The sequence below is a fragment of the Molothrus ater genome, chromosome 7 (assembly GCF_012460135.2).
Source record: "Molothrus ater isolate BHLD 08-10-18 breed brown headed cowbird chromosome 7, BPBGC_Mater_1.1, whole genome shotgun sequence".
NCBI lineage: Eukaryota > Metazoa > Chordata > Aves > Passeriformes > Icteridae > Molothrus > Molothrus ater.
The window spans coordinates 23,610,226-23,628,262 of NC_050484.2; the positions used below are offsets into that span (position 1 = coordinate 23,610,226).

Consider the following 18,037-nt stretch of genomic DNA (forward strand, 5'->3'; position numbering starts at 1 on the left):
CAGAGGTGATCATTAATGAAAGAGCAGAAATTAAATCTGTTTGAGGCAGGGGTAACTTCATGTAATGCAGGTCTAAGGGATGATCAGCTCCACAGTCCAGAGATGACCTCAGAGCTTCTGCAACAACTTTCTTCCAAAATAAAAGACTTGAAAACTACACTATATTAGCAGGGGTTAGTCCTTATTTTAAGGTGCTTCCTCTCCCTTCAAAAACACAAACAACCCACACCTTCATAACTTGAAGAGTTGAGTTTGTGGAGGAGAAGTTCAGGTTTTATTTTGTCCCACCTCTATTTGAAGGGTTCAGCCATGGGTTAACCTCCATGCCCTGTAACATTTCAGAGCAATCAGGGAAGACAGACAGATGGAAACACCGGGGGATGGAGGGAAGCTGATTTATATGCAGCTGAAACACAGCCGTGGGGCTGCTGCCAAGCCATATAGATGTGGTGGCAACACAAACAGAGACACGCAGAACAGCCTGTGCAAATATAAACACTGCCACACGTGATGAGGGTTCACCAAGTTCATGCAAACACCAGGGAAGGAAAAGAAAAAAGATACTTAACTGGGGAGGCAAGTGTAAAGATTATGTCAGGCACAGGAGCTCTGTTAAACAAGAAAACAAAAAGAAAGTGCCTCTTTTCTTGTTCTAAAGAAAATCACGCTTAGATAATAGGAATTTGCAACAGATTTAAAGGACACAGGCTGTCTTCTTGTGTCATCAGGAGATATTCTTAACATTCCTGTCAATAAAAGTTGTTATCAGTGATCAGTTTTCCTCTCCTGTCTAGATCTGGTGGCCTGGTAGTTCTTTAAATCCTATGTCTCAGATCGATCATTATGTTTGTTACTCTGTCACTTCAGGATTGTTTCCAAATGTTGGAGGCTCATTACCAAAAGCTGGCCTGGCACTTTCAGTGTCACTCCAGTGAACTGGCATTTCTTCTCCAGCTTTCCCACGTGAATCTACACCAAGCTCAGCAGAGAGTAGAAATCATCATCCTGCTACAAGGGGCCTGCATGGAAGAAATTTGTGGAGCTGAGTATAGTGCCTAGAGGTTATGAATTGCAGGGTAGAAACCACTAAAGTAATTATTGCTGACTGCTATCCTAGGACAGAAGGGACATGGAAACTAAATACTCAGCCATAGCTGAGGACGTCTCCTCCACCACCACGAATCCTCCTGGCCACACATGTAATAACAAACCGTGTTCTTGCTTTGGGCTATCATGTTGCAGAGATGCCAGTGCAGCATTTTTTAGCAGCACCAAACTATAGAAAATATTGTATTCCAGATAATTTGTTTTCCAAGATAGTATGCCTTTCTTTCACAGAAAAAGCAAATCTTCTGCGCATACCCCCTCTTCTCATATCCCAATGTCCCTCTAACGCCTGCCTCTTTGCTGCCATCCTTTGGCAGCCTCCAGGTAGAAAAAGGGCAGAGAATCACAGACTGCCATCTGTGAAACCTTCAAATATCCCCATCAAAAGCTAAGCACTCAACAAACAAAGCTGTGGTGTCTTACCAAGGGCCCAAAGGGACACCGCAATTTCCTCTGGGCTGAGAGATTAGATGGTTAGAGTGCAGGACTGAAAGCCAGAGGGCTTCCATCCAAGCCCAGCCACTGACTCAAAGTCCATAACCACCTACAGGCCTTTGCCAAATACAGCGGTAAGCAGAAAGTTATATCCATGAGACTGATGAGACACAGTGTCCTCTTGTTTATTGCTGTCCATAATATTGACCTGAACAGACCACACTGGTTACTTGAAACTGGTTGAGATATCCTTGAACAAGGGGCCCTCCCATCACACCCATAGCTGCAAAGACACTCTTGGCTGTTGGCACCCTCTGTTCACCCACAGAAGTCAGCTCCAAGGATGCTGAGAATATTCCAGCCTTTTAGTGATCCTTGCCCTTTCCATGGAGTGAATCTCCTCTGGAAAAAAAAAAAAGGGTCATGAGATTATGATGCTGAAATTCCACCTTTTTTGTATCCTATAGATTCTTGTTTCAATGGAATGTTTATATCCATATGGGGTTAGTTGGATACTCACCATTTGCATTCTCTTTTCCAGATGGATGAGGCTGTGCTGGAATCTCTCATGTGCTAATCAACCCACCTGCAATAATATATAAACACACACTATTTCAAGATCTCAATCTATCATGGTGCTTTCCTTCAGACTCTTACTTTCTTGATAGTTCTTTCCCTTTTCTTTGGTGTCTTAATCTCTCCAAGCCTTTCCCAACAGTTGTTAGACACCGTTGTTAACTCATCTACAAGATGACTGTGCCTTTTGCTCTCCAGACAGATTGAGAAATGGAAATGAAGTGACTATTGCTTTTTGCATCATATTTTTGATAAGGAGATAGAGTGAGCTCTAAAATATAGCAGCATGAAAGTCATTTGTCTTTTCAAAAATGCATCAAAATGTCTCCACATCTGTTTACATTCTCCAGTTCTACATCTCATCTCCATAGGGACTGAACAACTCTGTTTGGTCTCACATTGAAGTCTGGATATTTGTTCTGACTCCTTGTGAAGGCTGTACAACCCAAAGCACAGTCCTTTTGGATGCCTCCCCATTCCAGCAAGATCACATTTCACTTTTTTTTTTTTTTTTTTTTTTTTGCATTTATTAAGTGCTCTCCATAGTGTGAAGAAGGTTCAGTTGACAGCCCTGGAAATGGAGGTTCTCTGCTTAGATGTAGTAGATGCAATATATGTATCACCACTCCACCCACTGGAAATGAGACTTCATCTTGAAACCTCAGCAAAAAGAAGCAAATTAAGTTCACTCTCCATGACCAAAAGTTAGCTCTTCTGCTGTTGCAATACATAAAAGTGGCAGTTTTGAAGAAAAGGCAGATCTGGGCAAGTCTTACTTACCCTCTGGATTAGATCACAGAATCATAGAATCATTTCAGTTAGAAAAGACTTTTAGATCCTTGCTAACTTCTGTGCAAAGATCCTTCCACCCCTTTGAGACAGGTGTACCTTGGGTGTTGCCAGCAGGCCTGATGTCATGTGAACTGACCCACTATCAAAAAAACCAAAATTCTGCTGGTGACACCAGGCTCAGAGCCAGATATTGATCTGCTGGGCTCTTCCAGTTTCTTTCCTCATCATTGCCTCCAAGTAGAAGGATAAAGAACACTAGTTGCACTCCTGATCTCTTAACAAGTCATCCCAAGATCCTGAAGTATCTCTTACTATCACCTATTCTACCTCTTCCATTAGCAATCAGTCAAAAACTCACATTTCATCAACTTTCCTTGGTTCCAGACAGAAACCCTGTCAGCAATGAATCAGATTTACTTCCAAATTAGTCACCAGCATCAACCTCAGCCCATGCAGTACTTTGAAGATCTGGAAGGCCAACATGAATCCACATTTCTCCTGGTTTGCCTTATGCATACTGTTCAGTTCTTAAAATTCCCCAGCTCAGCTGGAATTCACAGCCAAGCCAAGACTGCCAGGGTGCACTGGGCACATGGGAGGGCCAGCAGTGAGCCTGGCAGCAACCATGGCCTCAAATAATTTAATTTTTTTTTAATAAATAAATTATGAAAGAGGATCAACTGTTGTATAAAGCTTTTTCACATTTTCAGCCATCTCCTTTCATATTTTGCTCCCACATACATTTAAGGAGTCCATGATGAAAATACAAATTGGTGGTGTTATCCTCCTTGAAATCTATCTTCAAAGCTTGCTTCTTTATGACATGGAAGGCAGTCTCAGAACTTGTTAGATCTCTGAAATCCTGATAGTTACATTTCACAGTTCTCACTGCTCAGTATCTCTATACATTTTTTCTGTCCCTTCTCTTTATAAGGGTTATTGTTTTGCTTATGAAGTTTATTGAATAGTCTAATGTTAACTTAGGAAAGAACTTCATGAATGCCAATTTGTATAAATAAACCCATCCATTTTAAACGTGATGCACTTATTCTCTGTCTCACTTTCAAAGACAGAAGATCCATTCTGTGCAAAAGGTAAGGCTGGGAAATGTCTTTTAAGGAATAAGAAGGGCAGATCAGGCTGGGAAACAGCTACAAGTGATTCCCTCTTTCCTGGAAATGGCCTCTAAAAGGCACTAGTGTTACCACTGATGCTACAGTTCAATAAAAGGAGGCCTTTGCCCACATCACTTCTCTTTTTTTAAAAAATTGTGTCTCACACATAAACCGTAGAACAAAATAAAAGCTGAAGGAGGACTCTGAGCTGTCCTCCTCCTGCTGTATAACTTCTGAAATCCATTGGATCTACTTCTCTCTCCCTCCCAGAATCATTGTTTCAGTAATCAGAAAAGAGTGAGGATGGCTGTGTGGTATTTACAGCTGCCAGTGATTTCACAAGCTGTTGTAAACATCCCTGCCACTTAAAGCATGTTGGGAAGCGTGTTGAGAATATATACTTTATATATATATAATAAATATTATATATATATATAAAGTGTCTTGAGAATATATTGACCGTATACTGTCACGGTCAGTGCCATTTTAATAGAAATGAAATTGTAGTTAAGACCCCATGGCTGACTGTGAGAGATTGGTTTCCATCATAAAAACTGAAATGCTTTATTGATAACATGTTTTATGAGCCTAGCTGTTAGCCTTGGGGGTGTCATCACACTGTAACCTTCCAGCTCTTTCCCTCTGGAATGAATTGAAGGCGGCTGGAGCACTAATTTATTACAAAGACAGGTGCTGCAGCAACAGGAAAGAAGGCAAGACAGCAAGAAAGCAAGGAAGAAAGGAAGAAAGAAAGCACAAGCAAAATGGAGAGACTGACAAACTTAACTACAAGACAGTATTTGCCTGGGCTGTAATTTGTTTACATGCCAGATGTCCACATGGTTCAGGCTGACAGCCTTGCAGAGGGTGGGAAGTCCAACACTGCCCAAAGCCAAAAAGAAGAAAATTTAAAAACATAAAACCAAAATTACTTTGCTGTTTATTTCCTTCACCAGTGAAAACTGTGTCCCTCCAGATCATAGCTGACCATACCATGCACTAACACTTTCCCCTGCAAACATGTGATTGGAGTCCTCTTCTTTAGCCAGACCAGCTGAAAAAATGGATTTTAATGTAGTATGGTGAGGGAATTGTAAAATACACTTCTCTAATTAGTTTATGAGTTTGAGGGTGAAGGACTTGGGTGAAGAAATGTCATGATGTCACTTCTATGATATTTGAACAGGCTTATTTATATTCCTCACCTTAGATCTTTTCCTCTTGCACCCATCTTCCTTTCTTCACCTCTCACTCCCCCCCACCACCTCTGTTTCTTCCTTGCTTCTTGCCAAGTCCATCACATACCCGGGGTCAAACAGACAGTTCTGCAGATGGGTTGATGATACTGCAAAACACTCAGGGTGAGATGTTTCTGTCTGGCCTACAGATGGGAGACTCATAAACACTTGATACACCCAGTCCCCCATTACTGGTTTAACAGCTTTTCTACTGGAAAGCCAAGAGCTTCCCCAGGCAATGCAGGGAGTTGCCATATGTTCAGAATACTAATAATTCCTCTAAAAGCTCATGTGTTTTCAGGCTAACAGAAGAACTGAAATTCTTTTCTTCTTAGTATGTTTGCAGTCGTTGCAAAAGGATCCATCTGGATGGGCTCTTGTGTGGGTATTTGCAGGCCCTGTCAGTTGGATGTGTGTGAGTGTGAATGATGCTTTTTGTCTTAAGTCATAGAGATTGATTGCATTTAAAATATTCTTCATCAGGATCTTCTGTCCCTGCCATGCAACAGCTCACCAGAGACACCACCACTTCATCTGCCTGATTCTGAACATTGTGTTTCTGAGAGGTGCATGTATCCCTGCAAACACCAAGTGGGAAAAAGAGGCTGTTCCATACCTCCAGAGTGCTACTCCATCCTGCACTGAGCAATGGACCTCTTTGAAACCAGAATGCCCTGGAGCAGGACATAATTAGGAGCTTCCTTTTTTTACTGTGAGATTCCAAGTTTGATCTTCAGGCATCCACATCTGTAGGAAAGTCACAGGAGATTCTTCCTGTGTGAGGCCTAAAAGTGTTTGAGTATCCTAGCTGAAGAATCAGTCTTCTTGAATTCCTTTGGCTAACCTGAAATGGAGACGGGTCAAACAGTGACCAGGTGCCATGAGGAGCAGTGAACATGATAAAATACTCCTTTACCTGTCCTACTTTTTCATGAAGTGCTAGGAAGAGAACACCCTGCCTCTGTCTGATGGCACCCCAAGGACTGAGGGCTTAAGTGAAGACCACATCAGTCTGCGACAGTGAAGGATTCCAGTCTGCATTTAGTAGGAAAACGCTCATTAGCCTTGCTTGTCTGGCTGAGTTACTGAGAAAAGAAATTGCATTCTTCTTCCTGAATCCCTTTTGTGGTTTGAGATTGACAGAGCATCCTTCTTTCCACACCAGAAATACATAAGTAGTGTTGTTCTGTACCACCTCCTGTCCTAGCTATAGTCATATTTTTTGTATATTATATATGTAAATCCCTAAGGAAACTGTAAAAAGTTCAGCAGACCTTGGTGAAAGCAAACTGGCTTCTCATTGAGACAGAAATGAGGTGTGCTGAGAAAAGAACACCTCTAAAGGGAAATTCAGAGAGTTGTTCCCTGAGTCTTGTGCCAAATTCCCTTGTAACCTCAAGGTCTTGGTGTCCAACAGAGACTACATCACTCTTAGGAAGAGGCTAGAAAACATAACTGAAAGTGCTAAAATGCCATTGTGTACACAGCCTCTCTCCCTGACCTCAAACATAGTTTGAATCACCAGCTCTCAAAAGATGTATAACACAAACAAGAAAGATCTAGAGCTGAAATATGGAAGGATTTCCTCATAGAAAACACTTAGAAAAAAACCCTCTGATTTAGATCACTGTCAAATAAAGTACAAGAAAGGAATATAAAACTATGACTGAAATGTACCTAATGCCCTCATCACACTCCTAGAATGAGGGATTTTCACCTCTTTCTGCAGCACATGTTTAGCTTGAAATATGCAAGCTGCTCTTGTCACATCTTCATGTGAACACCTTGGATTACTCACAAGGTTTAAATTTTGGCACCCTGCCTCAGTAAGTTCCTGAGTCAATTCCCCAGTGTGAAGAACTGCGAGAGGACAGGACTGCCCTGTTCAAGGCAGTGAGGCTCTGTGGAGAGCAAAGCAGCTGTTGTGATATCCAATCTCATCAACTCACTCATCCTACCTTCATTCTTAGAGCCATAGTTAGTTCAAAGCAGAGAGTGTTATTCCTCCAGCTGAATTCAATCCCTGTGACATTGGATGCAGTCCATGTATGCTGGGGATGCCTCTCTGTCCTTCCCTCAAGAGCCTTTTAGACAAAGAATAAAGTTCTCTCTAGCTGTGCTACATTAAGCAAACTAACAGCCCTCAGTTGCTCCAGACCCCACAGTGATCCCCATCACTGACATGAACATTTCCAGAGAAAATGAGGGTTTTATTCAGAAGAAACTGATATTTGCTGTAGAACTTATACAAAAGCCATTTGTGGTGAGATATTTGTATATTGAAGCTGCCTTTAAAAATTCTAGTTTCATAAAAGGCTTTGTCATCTCCAAAAAAAATACTGACACATTTACATTAAAACCAGAATTCTTGGAAAACTGTTTCGTCTTCTGTTAGCTGCAAATGAATGAAGAAAAAGTCCACATTGGTAATTCTTTTGTCAACAATACAGCACAAAGGCCTTGGTGTCTTCTGAAGTCTTTTCAAGTACTTACTGTTACTCACATGGTGGAAAACAACTTTTTTATCTTCTTTAATGGAGTACAGAAGAATATTTATGTAATGAATCAGATGGAGAAGGCTGAAAAGGCTCATTCTTATCTACACTGATGTTCATCCCACCAACTTTTGCCATTTGTAAATTAGATGCTTAAATTCAATACCTGTCTAGATTATTCTGTTCATGAAGAAAGGTAGACATTTTCAAGCAGGAATAGCCTCCATCTTTGGGACAGGCTGGGATATTCCTTAGAGGCGCACATTTTTCCCCAGTGCCTAAACTGCGATCTATATAGAGTGCTATAGCAAATGCCTAAACACTAGACAGTTTAAATCTAGAGGAAATAAACCACATCTTGAAACTGCCCTCCAATATAACATTAACCAGACCACTCACTGGATGACCTCCTTCATTTTATCCTGTTTTTTAATCTTCTGGGTCCTTTTCTCTCTGGTAAAGCTGTACCAGACACTTATGGAACAGCCGAGGGATTTTGCCGGCCTATCACTGTGTTGATAGATCTTGCTGTTTCAAGTCACCACAAGAGCAGTCTTCTCCCCTTTCTACATCTGTCCCTATTGCACTCTGGTTGAGTTCTGGGGACTTTCCCATCCTGTGTCACTTCATCTGGTCACAAAGCCACAACCCTGCCACAGCCTCGTTTGCCAAATATGTTGCATAAGGTTCAACTTTGTGGGTTTCCTCCAGAACAAGAATACAAAGATCTTCTGTGGCAGCAGAAACAATTTTCTCTCTCAGGGTGCACTAGACATGGGCTTTGGCCTCTTTATTTCCAAGTGAAAACAGAGTTTAAACTTGAGCAGGATCCTGGAACAGGAGAAAGGTGCTCAGAAATGCCTGACAGTACTAAAAGGAGATTATTTTAGCACTAAGTTCTAAGCTAAGAGCCAGGGTATGCCTGGAGAGACTGCCAGCAGTCTCTTCTAGCTGCCACTCCAATAATATCCCAGATGAGGGGCTCCTGACCCTTGCCTGATGCAGGTCACATTTGCCATCACCCAACACCTAAAATCCCTGCAGTGTCCCCACTGTTCTCCCTGTACCTTTGGCAATCCCAGTGGTGCCTCTGCATGGCAGTGACAGGTCCAATAAATGAGCCAGGGTAACTTACTCATTTGTGTCTTGCTCCACACCTACTGTGAAGCAGAAGGCTCTGGATTAGACACAGCTGTCTGGACAATGGACACATCTAGTCTGGTGGGAGCAAACTACTAAAAAGGTACTGAGGTTGTGCAGTCACAGCATGCCATGTAGCCTGTAGCAGGAAACAGCCTTTAACTGTACACACTTTGCACATGAGGAACCAAGGGAGAGCATTTAGCTCTCATGGTTAGCTGTGTTCCCCCAGTGTGTTTAAGAAACAATGTTTTGTGGACAACATCTTGGCTTATCACTGAGCAACATTTCTCCCCCTCATTCTGTTAATGGCAACCAAGAGGGAAATACTCGGTATTCTCCATGAGCAATCATGGCAGTTCCAAGAAGGGCATACTTAAGGTCTGTGGCCTACCCCAGGCATTGTTCAGCTTTAGGCAGCTGCCAATGAGCTAGAAGATTGTATGAGAACACTTGGCAGCTGGGCTGGGTCTGAACACATCTGGCCCAGCAACCTGGAGAAAGTAAGAACAGGATAAGTAAATATGCTGTTTCCCCCATGTTATCCAAACGTGTTATCCTCTGCAAATTTATTAATCCCTAAGGAATTTCTTCATTAACTCATCCAGAGTTCCCTGGGAGCTCATCTCCATCCGTGTCCATCTGACAGATCAACTACATGCCACAGGAGGAACTGCCTACTTTGTCTGATTCTGACATGGCCCTCCCAGCCCCATTTGGTGTGCACCTCACAGGTGCCTTCCTCTGTCCTCCTGCATCCTCATGGATAGCTCTGCATCCCCCTGCACCAGTACCACGCTCATATGGTACCTGTGACCAGTGAGCAGGGGCCTGTGCAGTGAAAGAGTTAAAGTTCAGCTCCTTGTCCATCCTGCTCCAGTGCTCCAGCCCCTCTTTTGCAGAGTTAATACTCCACATGGTCTGTACCAGACAGGTATTTGAGACAAGATAGTGATCAGCTGACGCATTTGGAAGTCGCAAACTGGCCAGGAGTGCTGTTCCCTGAGCTCCCCTCCAGTGCACCAGGAGGAAAGGCACGGAGCAAACTGGCCAGGAGTGCTGTTCCCTGAGCTCCCCTCCAGTGCACCAGGAGGAAAGGCACGGAGCAAACTGGCCAGGAGTGCTGTTCCCTGAGCTCCCCTCCAGTGCACCAGGAGGAAAGGCACAGAGCGTGAAGGAAGGAGACGGCACAGCATGTTGGAGCATGACATCTGCTCCTGCTTCTCCTTGGCATCACTCAGGAGGAAGTAAGAAAGCTTTCTTCAGGCTTTCCTAAATCAAAAGTGTGTGAATAGCTGAGGCTAGGGAAGAACTTGTCCCCTGCCAACAAATACTTACATACACGATCGTTTCTTCCATCCATATCTCCTCAGGGCAACTGAGTTTCTGGTTGAGCCCAGTGCTGAGTCACTGAGGTATAAATTCAATGAATATAAAAACCTTCCTCTGTGACAGCAATCCAAGAAAGCACAAATGAGCAGAAGAGATGGAAAGAAATAAGAAAGCTAAGAATGTATCAAGGCTGACAGCCCCAGAGAAAGTCCTACAGAAGATATCTCAGCACCCTCTCTCTGCAACAGCTTCCGCAGCAGCTCAGAGCCATCCCTTTCCTGAAATATCCACAAAAACAAATCCAAAATATTAATACATGTTCCAGGGTGGTGCCAAGGAGCCCTCCTACTTATATCAGGAGACTGCAGAGAGCTTTGCACCTGGCAGGATGAGGTCTTTCGGGTCTTGGAGGGGAGATCCCACTTTATGGCTGGAGGTGAATGACAGCCATCTGAGCCCTTGTCGCACGCTGTGAAGGGTGGTAGGGCTGCTGTCTGAGCTGCTCTGGCCAATTTTTACAATGGTACCATTATCCATCAGCCATCTGGCAGGCGTAGCTTTTATTTTTTCTACATACAGCCCTGTGTTGGCAGATGTTAGGTGGAAAGGAAGGTTGGCAGGGGGAGATTTGACATCTTGTCCCTTCGCCCCTTTGCTAACATTCCTTTGGCTTGTAAGTCTGATAAAACAGTGATAGGAGAAGATTGTTATCAGTTAAGTTCTTTGCAAGGGCACAGTTTTTCATTTCTTTTAAGATTTCAATGGCAACATAAAGCACATTTCCCAGGAACCAGGAAGGAAAAGTCTGACTGGAAAAGCAACTAGGGAAAACCCTGGGTTTAGGATTTTTGTTCATTAGTAGATAAGAATGTCACATCCTCCAAAATATCCTTGAGGGTCACTGATGTTCTTGGTTATTAAAAAACCTCTCACAAGTGTCAAGGGCAATGCAGGGAGTGTAGTGCAGAGGGAGGATGAAGGTCTTCAACAAATTACTGTCACACAGGTTTCACAACCAGTGTGCTGACAGGGGCTAACCTGCTCCACAGACTCATTTCCTGGAAGACAAGAGTGCATCCTCCCCAAATATGGCTTGACTGCCTCAGCTGAAGATGCTGTTATTCATTACTTCAAGACCCAAAGCAGGGACTGAGGTCCCATTGTTCTCAGCACTGTATTAGCAGAACGAGGATGAGACGGGCTCTGGTAACCAAACCCAGCAGGAGAGGGGCTCCATCACACCCAGCCCCACCACTGGGTGGTCTCAGCAGAGCTTGTGCTCTTCTGGGGAGACTGGACTTGAGTGGCCCACATTTCTCTGAGTGGCTCAGTACTAAAACTGAAGACAGAAGTAAAAACCAGCAGGCAGAGGAGCTGCCCAAGGCACTTGCCTGCACCACAGAGCAGTGCTCCTCTCCAAACGGGCCCAGTGGTTTCTGCCAAGGGCAGACTCATCGAGAAACTTGTCCAAAGACAGTGTGTCTCACTCTCTGAGCTTAACGTGATGCCTTTTGGTCTCTGCAATTCCCCTAGCACCTCTCAAAGGCGAATGGATTTGATTTTGGCAGCTGTTCAGTGGGCCACATGTTCAGCTGATCTGGATGATGTGATTGTTTTTGGGAGGACTTTCCAGGAACATTAAAATTGCCTGGAGGATGTGTGTAGCTGGCTGGAGCAGGCTGGTCTGAAAGCAGGAACCCATCCAACTGTGACGAGTTACGGTCCCAGGTGCGATCGGTTGGTCCTGTCGCATCTTCAGCAGGGTGTGCCTCCACCTCCAGCCAGGACAGACACCCTGGACACACACAGCCCCTGGGAATGGCAGCTGAAAGGAGACACTCTGGCCCTGCAAGAGCTGTGTGAGTCCTGACTTTGCTCCACATTAACGAGTGAAAGAGAAGGAGCAGGGCTCGGCTTTCAGATGTGGGAAGGAAAGGCAGGCTGTGTCCCTGCTGGAGCAAATGTCAGAGAGGTGGCACAGAGCTGCACACCCAGCACTCAAAAGAGCCCAGAGGAACAAAACATGAGGATTTTTTTTTTGAGTTACCTGATGGTGAGGAAAATAAAACAGTGCTCTTTGGAGTGAGATGCAGGGCACTTTTCCAGCAGAAGGATTTTGAGCATGAACCTCAGCCCAAGGATCTGTCATGAGTAATGGCTGGGTGTCACACTGGCTACCGGCAACCGGAGGCACTGAGACCCCTGGTCTGGCAGGAGCACATTCAGACCAGACTCTGCTCCTTGCAGCAGAGACTAAAGTGGATAATGCAACATAGAGATTTCCACTGTCATATTTATCTGATAACACACCAAAAATAGGTCTCCCTGTCAGGATATCTTTTTGTCCTCAAAAAAATAAAAAGTGGAAAGTACTACACCGGCTTCTCTAGACAGTATGGAAAAACAAATTTTAAAACCTTCACGTTTGACTTGGGAGATTTAAAATGACCAGCAAGTGGAGAATATCTAAGTAAGGACATCTGAGTAAAATGAACACAGTTCCAACTGCCTGATCCTTCATCTCACAGTCAAGTCCTTCTGTCTGAAGACTTTTTCTCAGAAAGCTCCCTCCTGTCCATCTCTCAGCACCCACCTACAGAACTGTTCAACTGGCCACCTCACAGGAGAGGCACAGACAGACCTCTCAGTGGAGGGATACTGAGCTCACATGAGGATACCTGTTAGTCTTTAGTAATGCAAACCTTCTCACACAAACACTCGACACTTCCTTGCAGCCTTGTCACATTTCTTCCTTATTTGTAATGGGCTTCAGCAAAACTCATTGTCCATCAAATCCATGTGTCCAAGATCATGTAGTAGGAATCCCAGAGTGTGTGTGTGTGTGTGTGTGTGTGTGTGTGTGTGTGTGTGTGTGTGTGTGAAAGCAATTGCATTTTGCTGCTGGATGTCTTAGCTAAAATGCAAATTAGCTGTCACTCTTCAGTAAATTATGTGGTACTAGGCTTTGCTCTGCTTCCCTTTTTTCCCTTGTGTTACAAATAAACACGAGGGAAGGATGGCCTCTCCTACACATCTAGAGATGCTGATAGCTCCGTCAGGCAGCAAGATTTGGCTGGGCCTTTCTGTTTATAATAGCTTACAAATCTTGCAGCTTAAAAACTACAAACCACATGAACATGCAGTTTAATCACTCAGATCCACATGATTGAGGGAACCCACCAAACCTAAACACAGCAGAGAAACCCAACAGGAAATGGACATCAGGTGGGACACAAAAAGAGAACTGACAGTCTGGGGGGAGCTGACCCCTCTACAGCTAGAGATCTATTCAAAACTGCCTCAGCTAGGATCCATAGCCCATTTCCTTAAAAGTCTTTGCTAGAGAGATGTCAACTCTCATCTTTCTTTGTTATCATGTGCTGGATTTAGCACCCCCAAGTCCAGGGGCACTTGAATCTCAAATACTATGTTCTTCTCTGATGGGTTGCCACAACTGCTACAAAGACTGCTTGCATCTTGCCCTGTGACCTTCTGATGAGTGGAAATAATGTTTTACTACCAGCAATTACAGCAAGAGAAAACGAATTACTCGTCACAAGTTTGAACTACAATAAAGCAGTTGATGCTGGGTCTCTCGAGACAATTAATACAGCTCAGCTTGGAGAACAACATGACTGTGAGAGCTCAAAACCAGCTGGAAGACTGCAAACAGACTAGCAAAATGGCAAAGTCAGCAGTTACTACCTTTTCCTGGCTAGTTGTGTATCTCATGCCAAAGAGAGGTGACAACCTGCGGTCACTTTACGGGCTTTAATCACAAACAGTGCTCTCAGCAAGAGAACCCAACATCCCACAGCTTCCCTGCTGCAGTCCCATAAAGCACCAACCCAGCACAGACAGCCTGCCAGCACCCCGGCTGCACTAAGTGGGTGTATCAAAAATCAGCTCCACACTGTTTCTGTGCACAACAGGACATTTGTTCCTAGGTTCAGTCACCTCTATAGCTTGATCCAGCCTTTGAAAAACATGTGAATGTGGTATTATCACTTGGGCTTGAGCACGACCTCAGGCATGAGGGAATCTGACTGCTGGAAGGAAGACCTGGAGCCAGCACCAAAATCAGTGAGTGCAAATGGCTGCAATAGGCCAAAACTCCAGAGAGACACTGGAAACAAAAAGTATCAAAATCTCGGGCTGTCTCATGAAAATCAGCCAGCAATTGTTGGGCAAAGCACCATTTTCCAAGGCTGCTGCTCCCTCTCTTTGGCCTTCTGTCTAAGTGTGACTAAGTGCTTGCTGAGGAGCTCTGCTCCTGGGGTCAAAACCTGAGATATAATGCAAGGCAGAAACATAACACACGGCACGACTGTCTACCAGGCACATCTGGATGCAGTGTAAACCTCACCTCTTTGTCATTTATTGCTCCCTCTGGGAAGTTCAGATCTGTGCAACAACAACAAAAACCAAAACAAAATTGTGATTAGTGATGTGGAAATGTTGCTGCAGGTTGAGAGCCTGCAAAATGTGGACTGGTTTAGATAAAGCAGGTGAAATGCCCAACTCTCTCCAAAACAGAAGACCTCTTCAAGCATGTTTTCCTTCCTCCAGGGGAAGGAAAAGAGATGCAATGAACTGTGAGACTTTTCTCAATGGAGATTACCCCACCTGCTCCCTCCTGGACAAAACCCTGCAAGTTACTGTCTTCTATAGTTTCAATGGACTTCCCATTCTCCTCTCTCCCATCCTTGTCACCTGTGATGCAACAACTGTGACAGCTCCTCAGGTCTCAGCTTAGCAAATATTACATATCCCCACCAATACACCTTCTAAATTTCTCCACTGTGTCCTTTCCCAGCTGTTTTGCTGGACATGATGTCACTCACATGACACTGTCCACTCTCACCCTCCCATAAGCATCCCAAAAGTTTATCCTGCGGTGCTGCCATCACAGTAGGTTTCACAAGAAGCTGACACCAGGCTCTCCTCTCCTCAAGTGGCCCATATCTAGCAGATTATGTATAAGCACAGATGGCTCTGCACTGGCTGCTAATTAGGGATTGTTCCTTTTCATCTGGTCACTGGGGCTTGTCATGGGCAGGGACTGCCTGACTCCTTCCTCTTTGATTTCAGAGGGTTTTGTAAAAAGTAACCAGGCAGAACTGATGGTGGATGAAGTTTTCAGGAATACCTCGATTTACATGGCCTGCAGGGTGATCTGTAGCTGTGCAAACACACCCATCACTCTTCAAGGATCTTGTCCTATTCACACCAGGCAGCAGGGCTAAGCAGAATGTACAGAAATGTGACCCAAGTCTCCAATCCCCAGGACAAGGATGGAAGTGGATTTAGAGTAGGGATGGCTATGTTCCTCCTACCAACTCACTGGCTCTGTCAAGTCCCTGAGTACAGCAAGTGAATAAGCTCAGCATGTGACACCACCCAGAGCATAATTAGGCATTTTGATGACCCCCTGCTCAGAGGTACATAACATGCAGGCACCACTCTGCCCTGCTGGGGATGATGTACAGGAAAAGTTCAGCACAGAGCAGCTTATGCCTCCATATAGGCACTTTCTCCATCACTGCCTGCCTGTGGCTGTAGAGCATGGGCCAGAATGGTGCACACAGATCCCTTCTGGATGCCTTTGAACAGCCTTTCCAAGCCACTACAACTTCTGTCTCACTGCTCTGCTTCCCTCCTTCCCCCACTTAGCCTCTATGGCTGAGTTAGCCTTGGCCACAGAGATGGGGCAAACAGCGGGCAGCAGGAAAACCTAAAGGACACCATCTAAATGGGCAGAATGCAGTGGACACTGCACTAGAAAAGCTTTCTTGGAAGTGTGGGGAGAGCAAAGAGAGTGCCCCAAAAGCCATCAGTGTCACAGTGATGGAGCAGTGCCTCCCACAGCAGTGGAGATGGGAGGAGGAGATGATTTCAAAGCAACATCACGCTCCAGCTCCACAGGAGGAACAGCTACAGGATGAGCAGTCTCCTCATGCACGTTAACCCTGTAGCAAAGAACAGGATTCACAAACTCCTCAGCACATCTGGTCACACTCTGTAATCTAGCAGGGCTCATCCCAGTCCCCCCATTCCCCTTGAGAACGTGGTCTGCCGGCAGTTTATGGGAGGGCTGAGATGATGGTGTGATTCTTTCCTTAGCCTTTAAGGGGGAAAATAACCCTCAACTAGGACATCCAACACCTAATAAAAATTACCTTAAAGAAACTTCTGACAATATTCCTTAGACCTTACATTTTAGTTACATGTTTAGTTATTTCTGGTGGCAGGGGTAATTCCTGTGCAAGTGAGGCATTTTCCAATGTGGAAACACCTCTGTGAGGAGAGGAATGAACTGTCTGGTTGCAATATCTCACGCACATATTCCTTAGATGGCCATGACCAAGCCCCTGCAGACTTGGAATAAGTGAGACAAGCAAACAGACCTTTAACTGTGCTGTGGAATAGCATCTCAGCAGGCGAGTGCTCCTTTCCCCTTCCCGAGAGCATCCTGGCATCATCAGCATCCCTGGCATGCAGAAATTCTTCCTCATCAAGAACATGACCGCATTGTTTCAGTGGTTGCACAAATGCAGCAAGGAGATGGCCTCTGCCCCCAGAGAGTCTATAATCATGTGTAAAATGCTGGACAGGGAACACAGTTTGATTGAAAGAGAGTGTGAAGGAATAATAAGATAATACTGTAATATGTCCTTGGCCTGACTCCATTTCCTCAGTGTGTTACTCTCTCAACCCTGATGATGTGGTGTCTCATTTACAATTCTGGAAATGCAGGCCATATATATCCTTGTGACTAAAAGATCAAGGACCATACTCCAAAGTCTGCCTGGCACAAGTCAGTTCAGCTTGGTTTATAAATAAATTCTCTTCCCTCCTCCATCCTGTAGTAGTCACCTCCAGAATCCTTACAGGAATGAGACATGCTATTCCCCAGGCCAAGCTTCAGAAACAGAGGTATGAGCTGGCCAAGTAAAAAGGCATGTTTATCATGCCTAGTGTCTAAGACTAAGAAGTTGAAGCTAACACTTGTCTATGACTGTGGGGAAAGTCAGTGTTAGAGACTAGGCTTTCCTGTCCAGGGACCATGCCAGGAGATAAAAAGAAGTGTTTTTTCAGGTTAGGATTAGTCCTTATTGTATACCTGTTAGGTTTTTTAGCACATCATTCAGAATTAGTTGTCACCTAAGGCTCAGCTTTGTGAGAGTGTGCAGGCACATACATAATAATGTCCTGTGCTGTGTGCACTTGTGAGTCTTGACGAGGTGTGAGGCGTGTTGGCTGCACATGCAAAGAGCCACTGTCACGCACAGGGGAAGCCTTTCCAACAAACATAAATGTTCTTTTTCAACCAGTGCATGGCTGGTGCTGCATACAGTGTCCTGGCAAAAATGACCAGTAGAAAATCACTGCAGTGTTCAGCAGAGGGCCTCTGGCACTGCGTGCTTGAGGAGGATCAAGCTGGCTCCCACTGAGCCACAGACATTCAGCCACAGCTTCTGATCCTACACTCACTACCAAGCTGGAGAGAAGTTGATATCAAATCTTCACCAGTGGTGTCTTTGACCACTTTTGAGTTCCAGCTTGAAGTTAATCCACTGGAGGCCTTTATTGTCAGTTTCGTGGCTTGTAGTCTGAGGAACTTGGATCTGGGAGGCCCGGATAGCCCAGAGTTCCTGTGAGTCACTACTCCTCTGAATTAGGAGGTAGCAATTATAATTAGCAACTTCCAGTTATATGATCACATTGCCCCAGACGTGTCTTTACTGTGTGTGGCTGCAATGGCAGAAATGTCACGTTTGTTTGCTTGCGCTTCTGTCCTTCCCCT

At 44.6% G+C, this 18,037-nt stretch overlaps 1 long non-coding RNA gene across 1 annotated transcript in view; it reads right to left on the bottom strand.

Moving 5' to 3' along the window:
• Positions 1-1,728: 1,728 nt before the first annotated feature.
• The window catches only part of LOC118688663 (uncharacterized), a 31,672-nt gene continuing 15,363 nt past the window's right edge, over positions 1,729-18,037 (bottom strand). The window contains exons 2-3 of the long non-coding RNA XR_004980498.1: positions 2,063-2,128; positions 1,729-1,944 (exon numbers count right to left, since the gene is read on the bottom strand). This is a non-coding gene — a long non-coding RNA (uncharacterized LOC118688663). The remainder of the gene's footprint in view (positions 1,945-2,062; positions 2,129-18,037) is intronic.